This window comes from Penaeus vannamei, chromosome 30 (assembly GCF_042767895.1).
Source record: "Penaeus vannamei isolate JL-2024 chromosome 30, ASM4276789v1, whole genome shotgun sequence".
NCBI lineage: Eukaryota > Metazoa > Arthropoda > Malacostraca > Decapoda > Penaeidae > Penaeus > Penaeus vannamei.
In genome coordinates, this window is record NC_091578.1 from 9,981,784 (window position 1) to 9,991,783 (window position 10,000).

A 10,000-nucleotide genomic window follows, 5' to 3' on the forward strand; every position below is an offset into this window, starting at 1 on the left:
TCCCTCGACCAGGTGAGAAGGCGGATAAAAACGTGAATAAAAAAGGTGAGAATGCTCGCGAGTAGAGAAGAGAAAGGGGGGAAATGGGGTAGGAGAGAGGGGGGAGGGGAGGATGAAGGGTCGGAGAGAGGGGAGAGGGGAGGACGAAGGGTCGGAGAGAGGGGAGGAGGAGGGGTCGGAGAGAGGGGGGAGGGGAGGAGGAGGGGTTGCACTGCATGAGGGCTTTTTGGTGTGCAAGTTGATCCTACCATTCGTGCATGCGAGGGTTATGTGGCCCCTCTCTCTCTTCCTCCTGTCTCCCCTACCCCCTCCTTTTCTCTTCCCGTTTCCTCCTTCTCCTCTCCCTTCACTTTTTCTACCTCCCCTCATCTTTACTTCATTCTCCCTCAAGCCCGCCCGCCTTCTTCACTCCCTCTCCCTTACTTTTCTCCCTTCTCCTCTCGTCCCCTCCCCTGCCCCAAGTTTTCTCCCTTTCCCTCCCTTTTGCTGTCCTCCCTTTCCTTCTCTCTCTTGCCTTTCCCTTGATCCCTTTCCCTATCCACCAGTCTCTTCCCCTTTCCCTCTCTTACCCTCCACTCCCCTTTTCCTAGTTCCCCTCCATCCCCTCTCCACTAGTCCTTTCCTATTTCCCTCTCTTCCCTTCCCCTTCCCTCCCCACCAATCGTCTCCCTTTCCCTTACCCCTCTCTTCCCCTTCCCTCCCCTCTCCACCAGTCGTCTCCCTTCCCCCCTCTTCCTCTCTTCCCCTTCCTCCCCTTTTTCTCGATCCCTCCCCTCTCCACCAGTCGTCTCCCTTCCCCCCTCTTCCCTCCCCTTTTCCTTAGGTTCTCCTCCATCCCCCTATCCACCAGTCCCTTCTCCTTTCCCTCTTTTCCCTCCCCTCTCCACCAGTCCCTTCTCCTTTCCCTCTCTTCCCTCCCCTCTCCACCAGTCGTTTCCCTTCCCCCCTCTTCCCTCCCACCCTTTCCTAGATTCCGTCCATCCACTACCCACAACAACGTTTCAGGAGCCAGGAGTCCACCCTCTCAGATCTCAGCAGAAGCCGGAGGACCGACTTCTAGGTCTCCTTATCGACCCGACGCCCCGACAAATGATTCGTTCCATCAAGAGTCGGGAGGGACATTGTTCGGCTGTCGGTCGGTCATGAAGCGAGAAACCGCTAGAGAATAGCGTGTTTTGAAGGGACGGGGATGGGGTGGGTAAGGGGGGAGGGGGTCCTTAGAGGGGAGGTAGGAGGGGGAAGGGGGAGTAAAATGTCTTTTTTAACGACCACTAAACGTTTTCTTTTTTTTCATCATTTGTATGGATGACAACAATGGCGTTTTTTTTCGGTTTTTTTTTCTCTTTTTTGAAGGAGGGAATAACGAAGGAGGAGGAGTATTAGACGGAGCGAAGGAAGCAAGGAATTTTATAATATAGTTAAAGAATGGAAGAGATCAAGGAATGAAAATGAAAGCTAATATAATATATAAAGGGGAAAAGAAGAGAAATGAGTTTAAAGATTGGAAGAGATTAAGGAAAGAAAGACAAGAAAGAGCAAACACATTGAAATAAACGAGGAAAGAAGAGGAAAAAGAAATTACACATAGGGAAAGAAAATGAAGATTGTAAGACGAAAGATTATATGTATGTCAGAAATGAGAAAATTTTAGAAAGAATTTCAATAAAGAAAGGAAAAACAAGATTGAGGAACGTAATAGGAGAAAGGAAGGAAGGGAAAGGAAAATAAAGATAATGAGGGAAATAAACAATAGGGGCAGTTGAGAAGAAAAATAATTTTTAAGAGAGTGAAGACAGTTCGGGAAAAAAGGAAAGTAAAAGAAAGAAAATTAACAAATTAAGGAATGAAGGGAATAAAAGAAAATAAATGTGATGGGAGGACGCGAAGAAATACAAGAGAAAAGGGAAAAGTGGACATAAAGTGATATCAGAAAAGCTAATTAAAGAAATATTAGATGAAAAGAAAGGAAGAAGACAGAAGGAAAAACAGAAAGAATGAAAGAAAAAAAGGAAAGTCGTTGGTACATAGATTAACACTAGAGAAATAAGATCAGACAATGAAAGAATTTTATCTTTGAAAAGGAAATAGACAAAGAAAATAATTAAAAAACAAAAGAAAAATTAAGAAAAGAACCTGCAACAGAATGAAAATTGCAAGAAAAGAGAGAAGGAAATGAGGAAAATAGACACATAAAACAATCAAAAAGACATATGAAAACTAAGACAAGAATCTGCAACAAAATGAAAATTGCAAGAAACGCATAAAATACGAAAGAAAGAGGGAAACGTGGAAAATAGACTCATAATTATTATTATTTTTTAAATGAAAACTAAGAAGATAGAAATAATAATAATTAGAAAAAACATGAAACCTAAGAAGATAGAAATAATAATAATTAGAAAAAAACATGAAATCTAAGAAGAAGAAAAAAACAGCAACAAAGTAAAAACTACAAAAAACAACAGAAAGAAAATACGGAAGGCTTCGACCGCTCCTCCGACACGCAAAACGCGCGCGAGAATATATGTAAATACGAGTCGCTTGGGCGGGCGCGATTCAGTGGCGATTCTGCGGCCGGAGTGATGAGGTGCGATATCCTGCGGTCGGTAAACAAACACGCTAAAAGGGACTCGAGGTCGGTATGTAGCGGGATTTTTTTTTCTTCGCTTTCTTTCTTTCTTTAAGGAAGGGGAAAAAAGGGGGATGATTATCTTTTGTGGGAAGGAAGGAGGGTGGGGGATGGGGGGGTAGGGAGGGAAGATGGGGGAGGAGGGTGAAAGACGGGGTGACGAGTATGTATGTGTGTGAAAGAGAGACAGAAAGAAAGAGAGAGAAAGAAAGGAAGAAGGAGGGGAGGAAGGATAGATATAGCCCACACACAAAGAAGGAAGAAGAAAAACAACAACGTCGATCAAACAAGCGTGCATTTTTTTGTATTTAGAAATATTTTATGAATGTATACATTTATAGCCTCTAAAAACACAAAATTGCAACTGTTTTATCATTCCATTCAGTCATTTTCGCACATGCAAAAATGCGCAGATATGCTCTTAGATTGCATATGATTTAACTCACTCGCTCTTGACAATGTTACCGTATTACACGTAGTTTTATTACCTGCTTGCGGCGCTGCAGTCGCTGCGTGGACGAAATTTCAAGAGGATCGGGAGGAGCTCTGCGGGGGAGGGAGGGGGCGGGGGAGAGGGATAAGGTTAAGGAGAGAGGGAGAGGGAGAGGGAGAGGGAGAGGGAGAGGGAGAGGGAAAGAGAGAGCGAAAGAGAGAGAGAAAGAGAGAGAAAAAGAGAGAGAGAAAGAGAGAGAGAGAGAGAGAGAGAGGGAGGGAGGGAGAGAGATAGGGATACGACGAGAGAGAGAGAGAGAGAGACAGGGAGATAAAGAGAGACAGAGAGATAAAGAGAATGGGACAGATAGAGATAGAAGGATAGATATAGATAGAGGGAGGGATAGAGACAGACAGACAGAGTGAGAGACAGACAGGGAGGAAGGGAGACGTAGACATATATACCAGAGAACCAGAGATATACAAAGAGCATGCAGGAATTGTGTTAAACAAACTTGTCAAGGTAAATGTACACTGAAATCCCACATAACAGACATAGCATCAACAGAAATTTCACAAATCAACATCAGCAACATTTCCCGTGTTTTATTCTCCTCTTGTTGTTTCTTTTTTTCTTTTCTTTTTTTTCTTTTTTTACTTCCAGCGTTAAGTTCAATCTTGGCGTTTGGACACGTGAATTTTTAACTGTGTGCATTATGTTTAATCTCCGCGTTTTTCCTTCCCCTTTGTTGATTCTGCAGACGACACACGCACGGTCGCCGTCTGTTGCAGACCGACGTCGGGGCCTCGGGGCTACGTCGGGCCTGGGACGGGCTATCTAGGGGCGAGGGGGAAGGGGACACAGGCTATGGAGAAGGGAGGGGGAGGGATTGGGAGTAGGGAAGTGGGAGGAAGAGGAAGAGGGTGGAGGGAGGGAGGGAGGAGGGATAGAGAGGGAGGGAGGAGGTATAGAGAGGGAGAAGGAGAGGGAGGAAGGAGGGATAGAGAGGGAGAAGGAGAGGGAGGAGGTATAGAGAGGGAGAAGGAGAGGGAGGGAGGGAGGAGGTATAGAGAGGGAGAAGGAGAGGGAGGAAGGAGGGATAGAGAGGGAGGGTGGGAGGGAGAGGGAAGGAGGGAGGGAGGGAGAGGGAGGGAGGGCAGTGGGACGGAAGACCTCTGGGAGTTCCATAAATCAGAGTGACAATACATATTTCCTGCTCTCGCTGTCTTAACTGGAAGTGACTTGGTACCGCGTGGCCCCGCGGGCGCCGCCTCGCTTGCTTCCTTCTGCTTCTTCTTCTTCTTTTTCTTCTTCTTCTTCTTCTTCTTTTCTTGTCTGTCATTTTAGGGTTGTAATTGTCATTAAATCTGGAAGTAGTTTTGATTTTATTATTGTTAGTGCTATCTCTAAGTTTTGTTACTAATACTACTATTACTACTACTATTGCTGCTATTACTACTATTACCACTGTTATTACTATTACTGCCACTACTACTACGACCATTATTATTATTACTACTGTTACTATTACTACTACTACTACTATTATTACTATTATTACTAATACTATTACTACTATTATTACAATTATTACTATTACTATTACTACTACCACTACTATTACTTTTACTTTATTACTATATTACTATTACTATTATTACTATTGCTGTTACTACTAATATTAGTACTACTATGACTGTTACTACTACTATTACTATTACTATTACTATTACTGCTACTGTCATTACTACTGCTATTATTATTACTACTACTACTACTATGATTATTATTGCTACTACTGCTACTACTCCTACTACTACTATTATTACTACTACTAGTGCAACTACTACTACCACCTCTGCTATTACTACTACCACTACCACAGCCATCATTACTACAACTATTGTTATCATATGGCAGCCACAATTAGTTTATTCGTCTCAACTGCTTCTAAGATTGCTTGATGGCTTTGTGACAGTTTTATTGCAGCTGAACGTTGTAACGGAATCATTGTTCTTGTTTTTCTTCGTAGTTTCTCGTTTTGCCGTAACAGCTGTTGTTGTAACTGTCCCCTGAGGTTTTTTTTATTATTATTTGCATTCGTTACATTACCGGGTTTGTCAGGGGGGGGGGGGGGGGGGGGAGCTGGGTTCCCGTTGCTGACAACTCTGCTGACAACTCTGCTGGCAATCTCCTCTGCTGATAAAGGATTCGAGCAGGAGGAGAAAGGATACTCTGTTTCTATAGGAGGGTCCGGTCCGGGCCAGGGTGGAACTCCTCGCGACGCAGTGGTTTTTGTCGTCTGTGGTTTATGGGCTGATAGAGGGAGAGGGAATGGGGGGGTAGGGTGGCAGAGGAGGGAGGAGGAGGAGGGGGGCGGAAGTGGGGTAGAGAGAGCGGGGTGGGGTGGGGAGCGTGGAGGGAGATAGGGGCGGGGGTGTAGAGAAGGGGGAAGGGGCAGAGTAGGAGGAGGGGAGGGGAGGGATGAAGAGGAGGAGGGGCGCGGAAGTCAGCACAAGGAGGAGGAGGTAGGGGAGGATTTATAGACGGGGAAGGGGGGGGGGATAGGCGAGAAGTGGAGAAAAGGGAGGGAAAATAGGGGAGACAGGAGGAGGTGAGGTGGAGAAGTGGAGGAGAGAGAGACAGACAGACAGACAGACAGAAAGACAGACAGACACAGAAAGACAGACAGACAGACAGACCATGATCATGGAAATCATACGACAGTTAATGGTAACAATAATGTTAATATTAATTTATTATTAGAACTGATGGTAAAGATGAAAACAATGGTAATGACAATCATACTAATGATAATAACTGTCATAGCAATAATAATGAGGACGATAATAAAAATAGTAATGAGGACGATAATGAAAATAGTGATGACGACTAACTGTCATAGTAATAGTAATGAGGACGATAATGATAATAGTAATGATGACTAACTGTCATAGTAATAATAATGAGGACGATAATGAAAATAGTAATGACGACTAACTGTCATAGTAATAATAATGAGGACGATAATGATAATAGTAATGATGACTGATGATGACGATTGTAGTAATAAGATTCATAGCCGTACCCACCGCCATCACCACCACTGTTACAACCACAACTAATGATAATGCTGGCGATAATTATGAGAATAAATTAGCAAGTACCCAAACCCGGACAAGCGAGGGACTCCCCCCCCCTCCCCCGCCAAAAAAAAAAGAAAAAGTAAAAAATAAAAAAAGGTAAAAAAAAAGATGAGGAAAAAACTCATTCGCCTCCTCATTATTTGGCCACGAAGTAAGACCTCTCAGCGCGCCTCGCCTCACGACCTCTCGTAAACACAGACCGGTTGCGAGTGCCTCACTACTGTCTGCGGGCTGCTTGACCCCCGTGGCGCTGGCCCTCATTTTTGCCGTTCGTGCGGATCTGCGTTTGTCCAGGAACGTGTGTGGGTCTCGCTTGATTTGCGGGGATTTTGCTTTTGTTTGTGTTTTGATTTTGTTTTGTTTGCTTGCGTTTCTCTCGTGCTCGCACGGTCGCTCGTTCTGGGGGTCTTTTGTAGGTATATTTATTCTTTTTCTTTATCTCTCTCTCTCTCTCTTTCTCATTCTCTTTATGGTCGCTCGTTCTGGATGTGTCTTTTGTAGGTATATTTATTCTCTTTCTTTATCTCTCTCTCTCTCTCTTTCTCATTCTCTCTATGGTCGCTCGTTCTTGGTGTGTCTTTTGTAGGTATATTTATTCTCTTTCTTTATCTCTCTCTCTCTCTCTTTCTCATTCTCTCTATGGTCGCTCGTTCTGGATGTGTCTTTTGTAGGTATATTTATTCTCTTTCTTTATCTCTCTCTCTTTCTCACTCTTTCTCTCTCTTTCTCTCCCTCCCTCTCCTTTTACACGTTAACCTCCTTTCGATTAATTTACCTCATTTCCTGTGCATTTACTTATTTGTTTATTTATTTATTTTTGTACAAACCGCGATGATCATTAGTTATCTTACCTGTCGAGACCCCCCTCCCCCCTCCTCCCCTCCCCCTTTACCTCTTCTGTCTGGCTGTGACTTGCAATATTTGCAATGATTAATGTTGGTGTCCGGTTGCGCATACAGCGTTAATTGGATCGGGTTTTTATTGCCTTCCAGAACTCTCCTCGTCCCCCCTTCTGATTTCCCCCCCCTCCCTCTTCTCCTTTCTCTATCCCTCTCCCTGTTCTCTCTTTTTTTTTTTTTTGTCCACATTTAGCTTTTACACCACATCCCACGATCCGGATTTCTTGTTCTTCTTCTGTTCCTCTGCTCCTCTCTTCCCCCATCTCTCTCTCTCTCTCTCTCTCTATATATATATATATATATATATATATATATATATATATATATATATCCCCCTCTATATATATATCCCTCCCTCTCTCTATCTCTCTTCTCCTCTATCTTTCTTCCCCTCTCTCTCTCTTTATCCCTCTTCCTCCCTCTCTCTCTTTATCCCTCTTCCTACCCTCCACTCTCTGCCCCCCCCCTCCTCCTCCTACCGGCTCCCCGTCCTCCAATTAAACCGGCAGGTGGAAGGGGCCGGGTGGTAGGTGGGGGTTGGTAGGGGAGGGAGAGGGGGGGGGGAGCAATAGGAATAGGTACACAGGTAACTGCAGGTAAAGGCGTGTGTGATTAAGGATTACCTGGGGAAGGAGGAGGGAGGGAGGAGGGGAAAGAGGTGGAGTTTAGGAGGAGGAGAAGGAGGGAAGGAGGTGAGTTGAGGAGAGGAGGGGAAAGAGGTAAGCGTAGAGGAGGAGGGGGGCAGGAGGGAGGAGGAAGGAGGAGTAGGGTGGAGAGGAAAGAGCTGGAGCAGAGAAGGAGGAGGTAAAGGGGAAGGGGCGAGGGGGAGGAAGGGAGGAGTTGGTTGTTAAAAGGACTGGTTGATTTTTATTTTTAAGCCTTGTTATCGTGCGTTTGTTGCCAATTAAGAGGTGCAACTGTGCGTACAATATGTAGTTTATGTGCAAATGTTGTATGAGATATTTGTCTGGTAACTCTAGTTTGTCGATGGAAGGCTGTAGGTGAGAGAGAGAGAGAGAAAGAGAGAGAGAGAGAGAGAGAGAGAGAGAGAGAGAGAGAGAGAGAGAGAGAGAGAGAGAGAGAGAGAGAGAGAGAGAAGAGAGAAGAGAGCGAGAGAGAGAGAGATGAAGACATTAAGAAAAAAATAGGCAGATTGACAGACACTCAAGGACTCATTCCGTGAACTGTTTCCCTAGCTCACTCACTCACTCACTCACTCACTCATTCACTCACCCACTCACTCTTTTACTCACTCACTCATTCCACCCACTCACTCTTTCACTGACAGGTGTATGTGAGTTAATATATGCATATCTAACCGATCTATCGACCACGTGTTCATACCAAAACAAAAAGAACAAACGGGGTAAAAAATAACAAATAAATAAAAAAGAACAGCTGAACAACCATCCCTTTTCACTCTGCATTTTAGAACACCTGGTATGAATAGAAAACGCGATACCACTTTCTCCCTTCGCCCACACCCAGCGTGATGCACTCACGCCCGCACGCCCATCAAAGCATACTGAAAAAGGAGGGAAAAATGAAGTCTGATTTATCTATTTCACTCCTCGAAAAAAAGAAAGAAAGAGAAAAACAGTAAAAAAATGATTGTTAAAAAAGAAGAAAGAAAAAACACAAAAATGATCAAGTTAAAAATAAATGAATAAGTAAAAGAAAATAAAAATAAATACACAAAAACGATAAAGTCTAAGTAGGGGAAAAAGGGGCCAGCGGTCAGGATTCTGGAATAATCTGACCGGGGAAAAGGGACTGACCTTAGGTAAACGAGGTAGGGGGGGGGGTAAAGGGAGGGGATGTGTGTGGTGGGGGTGAGGGTAGGGGGAGGAAGAACCGTGAAGAGAAGGTAAAGCGGGAGTGTGGGGTGAGTGTGCTGGAAGGGTTAAAGAGGAGGGTGAGGTAGGAGTTTTGAAGTGGTAGGGGGTCGGACGATGGTGGGGGATGGTAAGGGGGGAGGAGTGATGTTGGGGATAGTAAAGGGGATGAGTAAGGGGGAGGATTATGTTGGGGGGATAGAAAAGGGGATGAGTTATGTTGGGTGGGGGGATAGTAAGGGGAAGGGTTATGGGGGATAGTGTAGGGGGAGGGTTAGTGTTGGGGGGATAGTGAAGATAGTGAAGGGGAGGGTTATGTTGTGGGGATAGTAAAAGGATAAGTTATGTCGGATTAGAGTGGGGAGAGTAAGGGGGAGGATTATGTTGGGGGAGTAATAAAGGGGATAGGTAAAGGGGGTTATGTTGGGGGGATAGTAAAAGGGATGAGTTAGCACTGTCGGGTGGGGGATAGTAAGGAGGGGGGAAGGACCCATGTTGAGGTGATGGTAAGGGGAATGGTTGTGATGGAGTTGGAGATAGGAGGAATGGGAGTAAAACGGGATGGTGGGATGGGAGGGGGGAGGGGGTGGAAGTCCCAGGAGGGTTGCAATTTGCCGGCCATCTTGCATAATGTTGCTCGGGGAGGCGTGAGGACTGGAGGTCGGACCGGCGCTCTCTAATGCTTTTTTTTTCTCTCTCTCTATTTTTTTATTCTGTTTATTTTATTTTGTCTCTTTTTTTTCCTATTTCCATCTTCTCTTCTGGTGTCTCTTGTATTAATTTTATCTCGTCTCTTTTTTTCCCTCATTCCATCTTCTCTTCTGTTTTGTCTCTGTGTGTATATTTGTGCCTTTGATTATTATCTTTGGTGTGTTTATCTTAATATATTTCTCTCATCCCACATTCTTTTTTTCCAATTTGTTTATTTGGATGTATATTTGTATCTTTTATCTGTTATCTTTTGTGTGCTTATTTTTTCTCTATTTTCCTCTTCCCACCTTCTCTTCTAATGTATCTATATGTATAATTATGTCTTTAATTCTTATCTTTTGTGTGTT

At 44.3% G+C, this 10,000-nt stretch overlaps 1 protein-coding gene across 2 annotated transcripts in view; it reads left to right on the plus strand.

Annotated features, from left to right (window-relative positions):
* The window catches only part of LOC113818529 (fibroblast growth factor receptor-like 1), a gene marked incomplete at its 3' end in the record, with an annotated part of 455,734 nt that overhangs the window by 200,294 nt on the left and 245,440 nt on the right, over positions 1 to 10,000 (plus strand).